Genomic DNA, 18581 nt, shown 5'->3' with positions numbered 1-18581 from the left:
ATTTTAGTTTTTAAGTAACGTATAATTATTTCTATCGGCCGAAATAAACTCCTGTATACCGACACTTTCACCCACTAAGATTGAAACGGTCGTAAAACAGTTAGCTTGGTTGTAGAGCAATGCACCCAGGCGTATTATCTGACATCTAGTGTGTTCATACGGTAACGAATAGAAAGAAAGTTGAAAAAGGAAGAAAATGATAACTCGGTGCGTCCCGTATGTTCATATAGATATAAATTCTCTGTAATATGTCATAGGGTTCCATGGTGTAATGGTTAGCACTCTGGACTTTGAATCAAACGATCCGAGTTCAAATCTCGGTGGAACCTGACTTACTTTTTAGTCGTTTTGACTCACATTTCTTTTATAAACAACTTGATGTAGTCTTCATTATTGTCTTGGCAGTTTGTCTATTTTCTGCGTCACGTTAATTAATTGGGTCTAGTATACCTTATTTTATCATTTATTTCATGTATTAGACATGGTTTCTCAACATTTACATACTTGAAATATCCAAGTATATATATGGTGAAATTGCATAGTCAGTGGTATATCAATTTAATAGATAAGTACATGGAACTTAAACGTGTTAAGCTATCCGTCTCTTTTCCTATTTCGCCATGGCTCCATCAGTGAACAAGTTTCCAATGTTTATTGAACTTTCTGATTAAGTTTGTAAAAATATGACTTATACGTCAGAAAAGGTACGCACTGAAACCCGGACCGGACCGGACTCCGGACCCGGACTTTGGTATGAAACCCGGACCCGGACCCGGACTGGCCGCCGGACCCGGACTGTATGCCGGACCCGGACTGTGGGTTTTTTACCACTTTCATTTTTTTTAAGATTACTGTCATATAATAAGTTACATTATATATAAATTAAAAACAATCCACATTCCGAGCGTAAAATTGAACAAAAAAGAGTAAAGTAAAGTAAGAAAGAGATAATAATAATTCCTTTGTCGTTATTGTTTTATGGAAATTAATAAAATCTTTTTATTATTAATGAAAGCAAATTAAATTCTTTTCATAGGAAGAGTAAAGCGCAATAGTTTGAAACATTTGAGGTTATATTTTTTTTAGTATTGTTTTCTTCTTCAAGACATTAAGGGAAAAATAGAATTCCTACTTTTCTAAATAATTCGCCGGTGTGTTTATATTTCTCTAAGAAACTGTATAAATAGATTTTGAAATTATTAGGACTTTTCTGTCTTATAACTTTATTTTATTTTGGAATGCCAATTTTTTTAAAAGGAGAGGAAAAATTACATAGAAAAGTATAGCTACACAAAGCCAAATATTTTAAAGTATAAATTATTAATATCATCAAAAAAGAAGGTAAAGTTGATTAAACTCTGCAAATTTATCAAAACTATAAATAAATCTGTGTGAACTCCTGGCTTTATCTAGTGTGACGCCACCCCTATTACGGTAATTATTTTTGTAACATGTCTTGTACAAATTGTAATTATTGAATATTGTATATATTGTAAATATGTATTTCTCTATACCTTTCGATCTTTCATTTGCGCCGATTGTGCACAGGTAAATTGCAGGTGAATGTCACTAAACTATTCATCAATATAAACCTCTTTCGTTAGCCAATTGTACATATATTATGAATTGTCAACTAGTATCATAAGAATTCCTATGATCTCTTATTGTTCTTCCGAATTCTTATGATATCTTATTGTTCCTCCGAACTCTTATGATATCTTATTGTTCCTCCAAATTCTTATATCTTATTGTTCCTCAGAATTCTTATGACTTTTTATTGTTCCTCCGAATTCTTATATGCCTTTTGATTGTTCATCCGAATTCTTATGATCTCTTGCTGTTCCTCAGAAGCCTTGTGACTTTTTATAATTTATTGTTCCTCCAAGTTATTATAATCTCTAAGACTTATATTGTTCCTCCGAATTCTTATGACTTTTAATTGTTTCTCTAAATTCTTATGATCTCTAATACTGTTCCTCAGAATAAATTATTGACAAAGGTTTACACTCGCTTTAGGATATTGGTTTAATTGAAAGAAAAAGAAAAAAGAAGACACAACCAGGAATTACTTACAAAATACATTACATTAAGGCTATTGGTAATTCGGTGTTTAAATAAGGGAGCTACCATTTGATTTTATTTTACTCAAAACTCTTGTCCTGCCTTTTTTTTCAAATTTCATGTTATTTTAATTACTCCATTTTTTTCTGTCGTAAAATAATAATAAAAAAAAAAGATTTACTTGCTCATTTGATTGTCATCACAAAGTCTATTAAAATAATTCAACAATCCAATGTTTCACGCAAAGGGTGTCAAAGACTACACTAGCAATCATAATCAAGCATGTATATAAGTTAGAATTAAAGGGGCATTAGCTCCGAGATATAATGAAATAATAAATAAAAATGTTCAATATAGTGAAATAATTTTATTTTAGCAGCCATTGTCAAAATATACTAAGATACATCGCTTATGAATTATTCACTCGTAATCTCCGTATCAATAGTATTCCTTTGGTATGATATACAGAAATAATTTTGTGTTATATATAATGAGTGGCAAAAGTTTACAAGGCCATATACGTTGACCGGGATATTTTTTACCCCAAGATGGTACTCTGAATAAAATCTTCTGCGGCTCCTGATTGGATGATACAAAGTTGGAGTTTCTCCAATAAAATTTAAGCGGCGATAGATCATCCATGTAATACACAATCTTGAACAGGTGAGTCCGGACTGTGACCTGACATGACCCCGGACTAGCTTGAAGTTTACTATACCTGCGTGTATTGCATTACGACGACTAACTGTATGTAAACTGTTTATTGTCGTAAAGTATATTGACGGGACATTTGATCAAGCATGTAATACATAAGAAAGTTATAAGATATTTGTCCGACATTTAACGAAAAAATGAAATGTAATAGGCGAGTCAATATGGTGACCTGAAGTGACCCCGGACTAGGTGTATTCGCAAACTATAGACATCGATAGAGATACAAAACTTCACACATTATTTGATGAGACGAACTTATTCATTTTTATTCATTCAACTTTTTCCTTATTGTATTGTCGTCGGAAACATTAATAAAAGACGTTTGCCTTAGAATCAACAAATTAATATTAGGCGAGTCCGGACTGTGACCTGATATAACCCCGGACCAGGAGTATACGGATTGTATATAAATATACTAAATTATTTGTTTAATTGAAAGATTTTTTTCCCCTTTTTGCTTTTTACTTTTCCTTTATTCATTTCTCTATTTCTTTAGTTATTCGATTGTCATCGGAAAAATCAATAAACGACACTTAAGGGCGTTCAACAATGTAATACACATTCTTGAACAGGTGAGTCCGGACTGTGACCTGACATGACCCCGGACTAGCTTGAAGTTTACTATACCTGCGTGTATTGCATTACGACGACTAACTGTATGTAAACTGTTTATTGTCGTAAAGTATGTTGACGGAACATTTGATTAAACCTGTAATACATAGGAAATGTAAAAGACATTTATCCGAGATTTAACGAAATAATCAAACGTTGGTCGTAGTAATCGAGTCCAGATGGTGACCTGAAGTAACCCCGGACTCGGTGTATTCTATTATATATTAATAGACATTGATAGAGATATAAAACTTCACACATTATTTGATTGAAATATTTTTTTATTTTTATTCATTTAACTTTTTGCTGATCAAATTGTCATCGGAAAAATTAACAAAGGACTTTTATCCGAGAATCAACGAAATAATACTAGGCGAGTCCGGACCGTGCATGACCTGAAATAACCCCGGACTGGGAGTATACGAGTTATATATACATATACTGAATTAAGTGTTTAATTGAAAGATTGCATTTCCATTTTTCCTTTTTCTTTTTTCTTCATTTATTTGTCTATTTCTGTAATTATTTGATTATGATCGGAATGATCAATAAAAGACACCAAAGCAGCAATCAACCATGCAATACACAATCTTGAACAGGTGAGTCCGGCCTGTGACCTGACATGACCCCGCACTAGCTTGAAGTTTTCTATACCTGTGTGTAATAAATTAATTTTCATTTCAAACACCATAGATGGATATTATAGGACAGACAAGGAACAACCAATGAAATGCATATGCTATGTTTTTAATAAAACTTTGGTTAATCGATTGTGTATGAAAGCTCCAAGTGATTGTACAGTAGATTTGCAAGCGATTGTACAGTCAATAAAAATATCTGACATAGAGAAAAGGAATATATTTGGAATTCTTCCGGGACAATGGCTTTGAAACTTTCAGACAGATGAGACTATATATCAGAAAAGGTACACGTGAAAATTCTGATAGAAACGATTGGTTTTACGATGTTTATTTGACATTTTTGATCGCTGTTGTGAGACAGTTTCAATCGTTTTACTCGGAGCTCCACCATAAGAAGAAAAACGTTTGGATGAAAATATCTTTATTATCTAATTGTTTCATATTTACATAGAGATTAGAATGATTTAGCTACCAAAATTTGAAGCAGAAACGTCATTAAGTAATATTAGAGTTCATCAAAGTTTCAACCAAGCAACTTATTTTTCAAATGTCGGAGCCATGCTTGACAGTCTCCCAAAAGACAAAAATATTAGAAAACTTTCAAAACTTAGATGTTATATATTCATAGAACATATTTTATTTTGAACAGACGAAATTACTGTTGAACAAAACACAATCCTTTTCAGAAATGTACATAGTTATCGTGATTCGCCATACACAAAAGATTCTTTGCTTAATATTACTGTATTTTAAAGTGTACTCGTATCCAGTTGTTATTGTTTAAACATAATATATTTATTGTATATATTTTTCAAACTATACTGAAATATATAATTGCTGTCATCTTGAAACTTTGTAGATTGTACTTATTTGGAGAGGATTATCTTAAGTTGTTATAACTGGAATCCAATACTATTGTATATCTAGACAATAAAATATGTTTAAACTAATGAGAAAACCGTACAGTTTCGTTCACACACTGTGTATACACAATGCTTGTGACCACAAAACACAGATCAAGTTTAAATTTTGTAGGTGTCATTTAAACCATTCTAGAGTTATGTTCTTTTACAAATGGAAAAAATGCTGAAATTTTCGTTTCCGTTCTCTTACGTACATGAAGGCTTGACTTTACCAAATGTTAGGAAATTTATACACAATGCTTAGTACCACAACACAGAGATAAGTTCGAATTTTGGTAGCGTCACTGAAACCGTTCTGGATCCCGGAGTTGTTATACTCCGTTACAAATGAATAATGAAAATGTTATATGATATGCAAGCGGGTGCATCGTCTGTGTCCCATGGACACATTCCCCATTTACTCTGAAACATGTTTACTTCTTACTGCTGCTGCATTAGTATTTCGCAATTTAATATATGTAGTAGCTTGTCGCTTGCCTATTTTATCAAAAAACACAAATATTGACGGATGGGATCCATAAACAGTTCATTATAATTATTGTAGAATGCCTCTGCTCCATTAGTTGTACGTCTTTCGGTAGATGGGATTTTAGCACTTACAGATGGTGAAACTAACGCACTATCATCAAATATTTGTTTATCGTTATTATATATGATACAAATTTGTCACAAGTAAACTGGTGCAAATAATTTCCGAATATTGGCGCAATTGATATATATATTTGAAAGAAAAAATGGCGCAAATGATACCCTTGAAAAACCTTAACTGTCACAAAAGGACTACTGCCAACTATATATAGTCAGTCGTTTTTAAACTGGTTTTTTTTCTAAGTTTATGATTCAAATACATGTATGGGATTATAAATAAAAAAAAAAAAATTAAAATCATTTCATAGTTCAACAGTTTTCAAAATATCATTTTGTTCATAACACTTTTATGTAATACATTTGTTTATGATTCGGTCCTTCCCTAATTTGATTATCAGTATGACTAACGGAATTATTGCCAAGAGTTATTGAGCGATTTCCTATTGGACTTTAAAGAACGTATAGTACACAATTACGTAATGCGTGTTCATGCATCGCGTCACTGCTGCCCATATAAACTACTGTCACGGTATATAGCAGAATATGGGGCCGGTTATACAGGTCTGATTCATTTTCATAATTATTATACATGTAATGCATCTTGTTTATTTCTGCCAAAGTTAACTTCCTTCTGAATAGTTTTAATAAAAAAAGGAAAAAATATTTCTAAGAAAATCCACTTTCTCCCTATAATTTTAAAAAAAGTATTTCCATGTTTTTAAAAGTCATTTGTAAACATTCATACTGTATGTATGATTTTTTTTTTAAAGTAATTGCACAACTGTAAATTGAAGATACAAAATCATTGCAAGGCTAACTTGCATGCTTGTCTTCTCTTCTAGACTATACAAGAGTAAGAGCAAAATTTGATTATCTTATCATTATTATAATGTACTGTGTTACAGTTCTCAAAAAATTATCTTCCTTCTCCTGAATAAAAAAAAGAAAAGGTGATTCTAAGAAAATTCATAATTTTTACCCAGTCCGGGTCCGGCATTCAGTCCGGGTCCGGCGGCCAGTCCGGGTCCGGGTCCGGGTTTCATACCAAAGTCCGGGTCCGGAGTCCGGTCCGGTCCGGGTTTCAGTACGTACCGGCAGAAAAAGCTTAGGTTCCACCGAGATTTGAACTCGGATCACTGGATTCAGAGTCCAGAGTGCTTTTTTTCTCATTCAATAAAATTTTTATTCACAATATGTACAATAAAATGTGAATCGACAAGTCTCCGAATTCACTAGTATTTAAAACAATTTTTGTTAATTTACCAAGTTATGTGTTAGTAAATCTTAACATCTAGATTGTATGTTTACTTTCTATACAGAGCTCGAAATAATGTTCATTGATTGTCTATGAGAGCTCAAAATAGTTATCAATTTTAAAATATAAAATATCGTCTATCACAGGCACTCGAGTTCACATATTGATACAAGAGGAATAACTCTTAATGTCTTTATACCTTCACGTCTACTGATGGACGTTTTAAATTAAAAGTTTGTAGCTACCCGATTCATGTGTGTACAGCAGCAGTGGATTCTTTTCCACAAAATATTTAATAAAAAGATGTAATTTGTTGGTCATTTTGTAATAAGTGTGTTCATATTCAACATATTTGTGTATTGTAAAGATAAATAATCTTTTTGTACCTATATCTTTTTCTTCGTAAATTTTTAATTGTCTTGCTTTATATATTGACAATCTTGCAACACTTAGTAGAAAATTGACAAAATATGTGTTAACTGCTTTTGTATTAACCAAATATCCATGTAAGATCAGCTGATCATAATCCATGATTGGATGTTGTGTATCTTTTAAAAGTACATTGTGTATTATGTCAATTAAATACCGTTTGAAATCGATCTGAAACGGACAACTACTCCAAAGGTGAAACATATCCTCAGGGCATGATTTGCATGACAAACACATGTTACTATCTACCTTGTTAATACGTTGTTATTTATCAAGTGTAAATATAGTGTTTGTTGCCACCCTATAATTTAGACTAATACACTCAGGCGGGATATGACATTGATTGACAACCCGGTATAATGCACGAAAACACATTGAAGGGAAGTGTTTCAACCAAAACATTTCTGATGTGGGCGGCTCGGAAAAACTTTGTAGAAGGAGTTTATAGAAAATTTTTGTAGTAGCCTTCGAGAATTCGGTCATATTTGTTCCGACCGTTAAACAAGGAAATCTGTCAACATTAACTGGATTTATTGCTGTTAATTCGTTTTTCCACAATTGCGGTATTGTATTTAAAATTCTTCCGTATGCATTTCTAATATCCTAACTGCGTAATTCTTGGAATTTTTCTTGTACTATTTCAATGATTGAATCTTTTGAAAGAAAACCTGGAATAAATTCGTAGCAAATATCTTTGATTTTAACAATACTGGAATTTATGAATTCTCTGTACAACAGTGCTTTGCCTTTCACATTAATAACCGGATTACAAAATAACGGATTTTCATAGATATGCTGGACGTGTATGTTGAAATCAACTTTAGATTTAATTGCATAATATGCTTGGATCATTTCTTGGTAAAATTTTGGTAAGATTTTTATCTGATACGCAATATTTTCGGCGATTTTCATATTTTCTATTTTGTTTATAAAATATTTCATTGTACTCTTCCAAAGTGCATGACAATTAGAATCTAGAAATTTACTGAAATTTTTTAATCTAAAAGCTTGCATTCTTAAATGAATGTCAGGGATATTCAACCCCCCTTCAATTTTAGCCGCAACTACTGTTTTGTATTTTACTAAATGAGAATTATTTTGCCAAAGAAATTTTAATATTATTGCTTTTATTTCATTTTTATACTTTTCCAGAATTGGACAAACTGTTAAAGTGTAATAAAATCTTGACATAATTAATGATGTCAGAACTGTTGCACGCCCGTGCAGCGTTAATTCTCTTTTAGACCAAAAGTATAAAATGGTTTTGCCTTTTTTATTTTTGAATCCCAATTTAGATAATCACAAATTTCAGAATTTTTCCCGATGTAAATTCCCAATATTTGTGTCACTTCATCAGCTTGTTTTATTCCATAATCTGTTAATTCCTGATTTGAAATTGAACCTGACCCTAAACACATTATTTCTGATTTTTGTTTATTAATTTTAGCACCCGAAGCTTCACTATAATTATTCAACACTTTAAAAGTTTCATCTATGGACTGTTTATCTTTAACTGTAAATATAAAGTCATCTGCGTGCGCAAAAACGGTAGAATTTTTATCTGAATTTGGAATTTCTATTCCTTTTATGTTTTTATTTTTCAAAATTGCCTGTACTAGAGGTTCAGCTGCTATAACGTAGCACAGAGCAGAAATTGGACACCCCTGTCTTAAGCTATTTAAAATTGGCACATAGTTTGTCAAAAATCCATTACATTTTATTGACCTCCTAATTCCTTTATAAAAAAGTTTTATCCAATGAACAAATTGAGGGCCAAATCCATTTTTTTCTAAAATATGAAATAGATATTGATGGTCCACTCTGTCAAAGGCCTTTTCTTGGTCTATTTTAATTAAATATCCTTCTAAATGATCATTTTCAATTTATTCAATTATGTCTCTCAGACTTGCAGTTGTGTCAGCAATATCTCTACCTAAAATGCAACATGTTTGACTGGAAGAAATTATTTTAGGCAGTACATGTTTTAATCTATTAGCCATTATTCGTGCCAAGACTTTATAGCGATATGGGTCTATAATTTGAAATTTTATTTCTTTTGCCTTTCTTTTTATAAATCAATGTTATCATACCTAATCTCATTGAACGAGGCATTATTTTTTCTTTATCTATGACTTTAAAAATTTTATGAAAAATTTCACCAAATAAATGAAAAAATTTACAATAAAACGAGACTGTTAAACCATCAGAACCAGGACTTTTGTTTTTATTCATTTCATGTAAAGATTTAAAGATTTCTTGTAATGTTATATCTGAATCACAAAAATTTACATCATCTTCAGAAACTTTATTTGTTAGAAAATTGCTAATTTCTTTCATTTTAGATTCATCAATATTTGTACATGAGTACAGATTTTTATCATAATCTTGTATTTCATCTAAGACATCAGTAGATTTTGTCAGCAATTTGCCTTGATCATTTTCTAATTCTTTAATAGCATTATTTTCTTGCCTATATTTTTCCAACTGCAGGAAATATTCTGAGTTTTTATCGCCTTCAACAGCCCAGTAAGCTTTTGATCTAAGAATAACGCCTTTACATATGTTATCCTCAAAATCTTTCATTTTAGATTTTATTTCTTCATATTTATTCGTATTATACTCTAAATTATTTGCTGCTAGATTTGAAATCTTATCAAACTTGTTTTGTATTTTAAAATATTCAGCTTTTTCTCTGCATTTTTTATCTCTAGCATACACTTGAGTTTCTCTTTTTATTCTATATTTTAAATTATCTATCCAAATTAATGGGGCTTCATTAAAAAGTCGGCAGTTCTTTTCATTTATAATTAAATTGTTTATTTTTTCAACATACACTTCATCGTCCAGGAGCATATTATTGAAAATCCACACACCCGGCCCGCGTTCGATTAAAGAAAAATCGATATTTAATACAACAAATGAATGATCCGTAAAAGCTGTGTGTTTGTAATACACATTTTTAACAAACGACGTAAACATTTTAGAAATGAAAATATAATCGATCCGACTCTGGACTAATTTGTTCTCGATCACACGTCTCCAAGAAAATACCCGCGATGTTGGGAATCGAGCGCGCCACACATCATAAATGTTAAAGCTATCTAATAAATTATTAAGCGATTTAAAAGCTTTATCTTCAAAATGTTTTCCCACCCTATCCAATGGAGATAGTGATTGATTGAAGTCACCAAGCAATATCAAACCATCCGACTTTGGTATATTATCATTTACTTTTTTCAGAAACAGATCTTTCTCATTCACGACATTTGGACAATACACATTTACAATGTCGATAATTTTGTTATCAACTTCAAGTTGAATATAAATAAATCTACCATCAAAACCTATGATTTCAATGACATAATTTTTGTACTTTGGACTAACAAGAAATGCTACTCCTTGTCTGTTTGTATCTGAACATGAAAAAAAATTTCACCATTCCAATGTTTTTTGTTTTCAACAATAAAATCAGGATTCCAAAAGGTTTCCTGTAAAGCTACAATATCATATCTATTTTCAGAACAAATTGCACACAACTTTATAAATTTAGCAACTACTAACAAACCATTAACATTTGATGGAAGCACACTGCACCATCAAGAAAAAAAAATACCAAATAAGTTGTCCCTTGAAAGCGAAAAATTAAATATTTTTAGGACTCGACTTATTACCGACAGAATGTCTTCTAACATATGGAATATTTGGCCTAACAACAATACGATTACGTCTGGCTCTACCACCATATTTCACTAATTCATTAGCCATTTCTTCATCAGTCATTTCAACCAAAGACTCATTTTCTGAGTTCAATTTGTCAATAGATACATCAGGGTCAGAGGTCATGGTACACTCTTCATGTTCCATGTCCACTGACTCTTTACAACACACTACATCTGTATCCCCCTTTTTAGATATATTCCCAGGGCTGGGCACATTATTATCAAAAGAATTAACAACATTGTCATTATCAATAAGTAAATCAAGTTCATCATCAACTGCTTCATCAGCAACCTCGGTCGTCGTTGTTTCACACGGTTTTTCAGCTTCACACATCTCAGTCTCGGTTAGATTTAAGTCTTCACCATTGGATTCATCATTGTTATGTTCGTCAACGTTTATAACGGTATCCGCATTGTTGTGTACCTCAACGGTTAAAACGGTATCGGCATTTAAATTGTCAATAACGGGTTCAGATTTCTCTGAAGTTTCACTTGTAGGTGTGTTATTGTCAACTCGGATTTTCTGCTGGAGGGGTTGTTCGGATTCATCGTTTTGGTCGTTTTCATTGGTATCACGCTGTTTTGGTTTAGTTTCTGTGTCTTTTTTTTCGTCGTTTTTTTTTTTTTGATTTTCAGAGGCAGTACAATTATCTGACGACTCGCACTTACATCTACGAGGATAAAATCCACATTTTATACATTTGGAGCTTCCACAATATTTGGAAATATGCCCAAAACTCTGACACTGATAACACTTATTGTTTGGACAGTTTAGATACAAATGGTTAGGTGACAAGCAATTCGAACACACCTTTGATTGGTGGTCGTGTTTGACTCTTATGTATTCATGTTGATTGTTACCTAAATCAAACTTCATGGTGTACGGTAGACTTGATATATTTGGCGGAAATTTAACTACAACATATCTCGTTCCGTCGGTCACACTCGTACCATCATACATGTGTTGTTTTATCGGAGATTTTAATTCAACATTATATGCTTCCAACTAATCCCTAATCACATCATCAGAAATAAAGACCGGCAAGTGCATAAAGCTTACTACTCTATCTTTGGAATATATCGCTTTGCAATTAAATCTCGTTGTACCAATTACAAAAGGACCATTACTGAGTTCATCAGCCGCGTCACTATTTGCTACAGTTATTTCATATAAGTTACCACTTCTGGGTACCACCGCTAAAACGTTACCTTCTCCACACAAAACCTCAGCTTCTTCTATTATACTATTTGCACCAACCTTCTTGTTGTCTGCAACGTCGACAATTAATGTCAGTTCTTTTAAAAGACGGCCTCCCCTCTCACCAGACATGGCGAAGGGGAAGTCTAAAGTCACTCAAAATTCAAAAATAACAATTAAAAGTTCAGAATATACCTGACTTGGAACAGTAACTTTGACGATAGCAGGCCACCAAAACTTGATGGCCTGTAGGTACACTAAATATCTTCTGGATTACACTCTTTAATGAAAACATTTCAGCCTACGAATACAATATAGGCCCAATCAACACTACATGCTTCCGCTTTGGGTGCATTCGAAAAACCTCCTGATTCAGAGTCCAGAGTTCTAGCCATTACACCATGAAACCTGTTAACAAAAATATAGAAATGTATGTACCTAACAGTGATCAACTCAAAAACCTGCCAAAAATTTCTTCGGAATTTTATATAAATACGGGTATGCATTTAAGTTTGCAAGTAACGTATAATTATTTCTATCGGCCGAAATAAACTCATGTATACCGACACTTTCACCCACTAAGATTGAAACGGTCGTAAGACAGTTAGCTTGGTTGTAGAGTAATGCACCTAGGCGTATTATCTGATATCTAGTGTGTTCATACGGTAACGAATAGAAAGAAAGTTATAAAAGGACTTCCGGTTTTGGATTTGGATGACGAAGACGTGCCTTCTAAACCAGAGAAAAATCTGATAAGTTTGTGTTGTATGACTAGCCATCCGCTGATGGTTAGTCAATATTATTCCTTATATTGTTTTAGTAGAACTATTTGTGGCCATATTTTGTGCTTTTTTGACACTTATTAAGACTTTCTCATCTCCCTTCACCATGTCTGGTGGAAGGGGGGATGGTCGTTCCATTAAAGAGAAAACTGTATTAGTGGATGTAGGTGATAACCGGAATATAAAAGCTGCCGATGTCATCGCTAATGTGGAAAAAGAAGTTGGTGAGGGAACAGTCCTTGCATGTGTTCCAAAAAGCGGTAATAGCTATGAGCTGACGTTGACTGATAAAGATGCTTTGGATTTGATTGTAGACACAGGTTTCAAGGTGAATGACTCAAATTTTATACCCAGAGCTATTTTTTCGCGTGATAAAGTTGTCAGTTTTTTCAACGTGTCACATTATGTGCCCGATTCAGAAATACGTGAGAAATTACTAGAGTTTGGTGTTACACTCAAGTCGCCTATTAAGCGAAAAATGCACCCTGGTACGGACGTCGCTAATGGTACGAGGTATGTAGTAGTTAGATTTCCCCCTGAACGACAAAGTCTACCATATACTTTGAAACTTTCAACTGGCGTGAGTTCATTCGAATATATAAGAGTAGTTCATGACGAGCAGAAGAGAGTCTGTACCCAGTGTTTTGAGACAAGTCATGTTTATGCAAACTGTCCTGATAACATTTGCTACAAGTGTAAACGCTTCGGACATCTAGCAAGAGCTTGTGAAACTCCGCCGTGTGAAACATGTCATAAAGTGTTATCATACTGTCGGTGTGAGCCGGTATGGAACAGGGGTGAAAATGAAAATGAAACAACTAATAATGACACAGAAAACGATATCAATGCTAACAACTCGAGAAACGAAACAAATTCTGACATTCCTGAACGTGAAACAAACACTGAACAACAAGAAAATGATGGTATGAAAGAGAATGAAGCTGGTGACGAACACACGGACGGAGCTAATGGTGATGTTGATAACATGGAGCAGAGTGATGATGACGATGATAACACGGCGAAAAGTGACGGTGATGACGATGATGATACCATGGAGGAAAGTAATGCTGACGACGATGCCAAAGATGAACAATTTGATGAAAACGCTAAAAAAGACAATGATGTAACAGTTTCCGATGAAAAACAAATGTCTGGTGTTGATAATGATGAACTAGATTTGATGACTGATGATGAACATTCAAACAAACAAGAGACAGTAAATGTTGATAATAAAATGCATAAAAAAGGGGGGTCTAGCCCATCAAAATTAAAACCACAGCCAGTTCCTCGTGGGCCTAATTTGACCGATACTGTTGGTAAAAAAAAAGAAGTTAATGAATCCAAGGAAGCTGATATTGAAATGACCGACGAGGAATTGGCTGCGAATATGAGTAAAGTTAGGAGGAAACGTTTGGTTTCATCTCCAAAATTTACTTCAGATGAGCTTAAAAAATTAAGGAGGGAACCCAAGAGTAAAAAATCAAATTCAAGTTTATAGGTATAAAATTACTTTCTTTCTTACTTTTTGTACTGATGGTTAATATTGTATCTATTAATGCTAATGGTTTGAGGGATCAGTCAAAATTCCAAAAGTTTTGTTCTTTTTGTTCGGAAAATTATTATGATGTTGTAGCTATCCAAGAAACTTTTTGGTCAGATGATTTAGTTACTAGTTTTGCTAAGTTTTGGAACGGTAAAATATTTTACTCGTGTGCTGAAACACATAGACAAGGTGTTGCTTTCTTGATAAGTAAAAAGGTTGAACAAGAAGTAAATTACATACAAAGTTTTGACGGTAGATGTGTACATATTCAATTACAACAAGATGACAAATTAATAAATATTGTTATTTGTTACGCACCTAATTCTGTTCTTGAAAGAACTAACTTTTTCGAAAATTTGAGCGAAAAATTGATAAATACAGAAAATATTATTTTGTTGGGTGATATGAACACATCTATGTCAAAACTTGACAGGTGCGGAAAAACACAACACACAGAAGACAAATCATACAAAACAATAAATCAGTTGTGCGAAAATTTTAATATTTATGATATATGGCGAGCAAGAAATCTAACATCACGAATATTCTCTTGGCGTCGAGTTGTACAAAATAATTTAATCCAGAGTAGATTGGATTTTATATTTATTCCAAAGTCCTTTTCTGTATTTGTGAAGAACGTTTATTATAAACATAATGCGTTCAGCGATCATTCTTTTGTAAATCTGAATATAGATTTTAGTGAAATTGAAAGAGGCCCGGGCTTATGGATATTCAACAACAAATTGTTAGATGACGAAGAGTTTGTAAACAAAATAAATGAATTAATTGAAACCGAAAAACAATGTCCTCTTTATGACGACGAACCATTGGTTTGGTATGATAATTTAAAATATAAAATAAAGCAACTAGCAAAAGTAATTGCGCAAGATAAATCCCGTGCCGAAAAATCGGAATATTTTAAATTTCAAAGAGAATTTGAAAAAATTTCATTAGCCGTAGCTAATAATGAAATTGTTGACCTAAATAAATTTGAGGAAGTTAAATTGAAATTAAAATGTCACGAAGAAAACATTTGTAAAGGCGCAATTTTGCGTTCTAAAGCCCATTGGGCAATAGATGGTGACAAAAATTCTAAATATTTTTTACAACTTGAAAAATATAAACAAAACTGTAATGTTATAAAAGAATTAAAAAATAGTGATAATAATATAGTCACATCTACGGAGGCAATTCTTGATGAAGTTCATAAATTTTATAAAGATTTATATTCTTGTACATCAATAAACAAAGATAAAGCAAATGAAATTCTAAATTTTATTTCGGAAAAAGTTTCTGAAGATGATATGGAAAATTTAGAAGCGGAATTTAGTTTAGATGACATAAAAACCGCTTTATTTAGTATGTCTAAAAATAAATCCCCGGGTCCCGATGGACTAACTGTGGAATTCTTTTGTCATTTCTTCCATTCGTTCGGAGAAATATTTTTGAAAATTTTTAAAGCCATTGAAGAAGAAAAACTTATGACAAGATCTATGAGACATGGCATAATTACTTTGGTCTATAAAAATAAAGGAGACAAAAATATGTTAAAAAACTTTAGACCCATTTCATTGTTATGTGTGGATTATAAAATAATGGCTAGAATAATGTCTAACAGACTAAAATTTGTTTTGCCGAAATTGATTTCTATTTATCAAACGTGTTGTATCCCTGGACGAGATATTGCAGATACAACTGCAAGTATTAGAGATTTAATTGAAATCATTGAAAACGATGATTTAGAAGCTTTTCTTATAAAAGTTGACCAGGAAAAGGCTTTTGACAAAGTTGATCATGATTATTTATATTTAGTTTTAGAAAAATTTGGCTTTGGTCCTAAATTCATTCAGTGGATAAAAATATTTTATAAAAATGTAAACAGTAGCGTAAAATGTAATGGCTTTTTAACAAAATATGTTAAACTAAATAATTCAATAAAACAAGGGTGTCCCGTGTCTGCTCTTCTTTACGTTCTAGTGGCGGAACCATTAGGGCAGGCAATAATAAAGAATAAAAATATTAAAGGTGTTGTTATTCCTAATTCAAATAAAGAGGCTAAAATTTTTCAACATGCAGATGATACTAATATTTTTACTGCCGACAAAAATTCTTTAAAAGAAACATTTAAAATTTTGAATCTATATAGTGAAGCATCAGGTGCTAAAATTAATAAACAAAAATCTGAAATTTTATGCTTAGGTTCTGGTAGCATAAATGATCAAGAACTAAATACATTGCAAATTCAGCGTTGTGAAACTGTAACTAAAGTTCTAGGAATTTATGTTGGTAAAGATAAACAGTTATGTGAATTATTGAATTGGAAAGATAAAATTAAAAAAATAAAAACAATTTTATTTTTTTGGAATAAAAGAGATCTAACACTACCTGGTAGAGCAGTTGTTCTTACTTCGCTTATAATGTCTAGATTTTATTATACTTTAACAGTATGTCCGCTACCAGAGAACATAAAAAACGAAATTCGATTAATAGTTTTAAAATTTCTTTGGCAACATAAGTCCCATTTGGTAAAGTATCAAACAATAATTGGCGAAAAATTAGTAGGAGGTTTAAAGATTCCAGATATTTTTCTAAAAATGCAAGCTTTTAGATTAAAATTCCTTAGAAAATATCTTGACCCGAATTGTCAATCAATTTGGAAAAGTGCGCTTGATTATTTCATTACTAAAATTGAAAATATGGATTTAAAACAAAATATTGTGTTCACGTATTTGAATTCCAAGCATTTGAAACACTTACCGCTTTATTATCAAGAAATGTTTAATGCCTATTATAGAATAAAATCCAAGCTAAAATTTGAAATTGAAATTCAACATGTGTACGATAATCCTATTTATTGTAATCCAAATATAAAGCTAAACGGTAAAATGCTTCTTTTCGAAAAATTCATTCACTCAGGTTTGATCCAGATAAAAGACTTTTGTTATGAAGTAATTCCCGGTTTTTTTACTTCCGGTTCGATTGTAGAAATAATTCAACAAAATTTTCCTGACGAAAAACCACATGAAATAAAAGCTGCATACGACAAGATTTTAAGATGTATTCCTGAAACGTGGAAAATTTTACTGAAATCCATATACCCGTTAAATACCGAGAGTATTCCGAAATTACGTATTTGTTTAGAAAACGACAGAGAAGTTCCGTTTTTAGGGGCAGTTACAAAATTATTTTACAAACTCTTACTGTCAGAAATGTTTGAAACGCCCACAGCTGAAAAGCATTGGGAGGAGAATTATCCGTCGATCAATTTTACTAAATTATATTCAGTAACCAATCAGAATGGTCTACCTCCTGACTGTCATTGTCTGAACTTTAGGTTGGTTCACAGGGCTATTTTTACCTTAGAAAAGTTGTTTAAATTTGGTCAAGTGGTCAGCAACACATGCAAAGCGTGCGGCCTAAATACAGAAAACTTGTTACACCTGTTTGCCTTATGTCCGAAGTTGACCCCGATACATAACTTTCTGAAAGATATGTTACATAACATTTTTATTGATTACCCCCCTGATATTGTGAATTTAATAAATTATGAGGAACTGATGATATTTGGATACCTTGGTAGTTCAAAGATTGTGAACACATATTTTTTGAACTTTTTTCTGAGTATAGCAAGATTATGCATCTTTAAAACACGCAATCTTAAAGTGTTTCATGACAAAGAAATAGACACAGTGAGACTATTCAAATTTACAATTAGAAAATACATAGAATATGCATACACTTATTACAAAATAAAACATCAACAACAGATCTTCGATAAATATTTTCTACGCAATAATTCCTTACTGCGTATTGAAGACGACAAAATAATTTTATTTTTTTAAACACATAAAATCTGTATCAAACTGATTACAATTGTTAACTAGCAGTTTCTGAACATTTTATTTAGAACCGTTAAAAGAACATTATAATTTTGGAAAAACAAGGAAAAAAGGAAAAGTGTCCGAAAAATCATTGTCAAATAGGTGTGTTTGACTTTTGAGAAAACATTAGAGTTATCTCTCTTTGGGTATACATTGAATTAATTGCCATTGTTTTACAAACACTTGTCTTTTAAAAAATATATCTAGATGGAAATCAATACTAACAAAAAGGTTA

At 32.1% G+C, this 18581-nt stretch overlaps 1 non-coding gene across 1 annotated transcript; it reads left to right on the top strand.

Annotated features, from left to right (window-relative positions):
* Window positions 1-257: 257 nt before the first annotated feature.
* Trnaq-uug (transfer RNA glutamine (anticodon UUG)) lies at window positions 258-329 on the top strand. Its single transcript has one exon. It is a non-coding gene; the product is annotated as a tRNA-Gln (tRNA).
* Window positions 330-18581: the final 18252 nt, after the last annotated feature.

Source organism: Mytilus edulis, chromosome 11, assembly GCF_963676685.1.
Source record: "Mytilus edulis chromosome 11, xbMytEdul2.2, whole genome shotgun sequence".
Classification (NCBI taxonomy): Eukaryota; Metazoa; Mollusca; class Bivalvia; order Mytilida; family Mytilidae; genus Mytilus; species Mytilus edulis.
The sequence above is the reverse complement of the archived record's forward strand: the minus strand, read 5'-3'. Positions and strand labels throughout refer to the sequence as shown.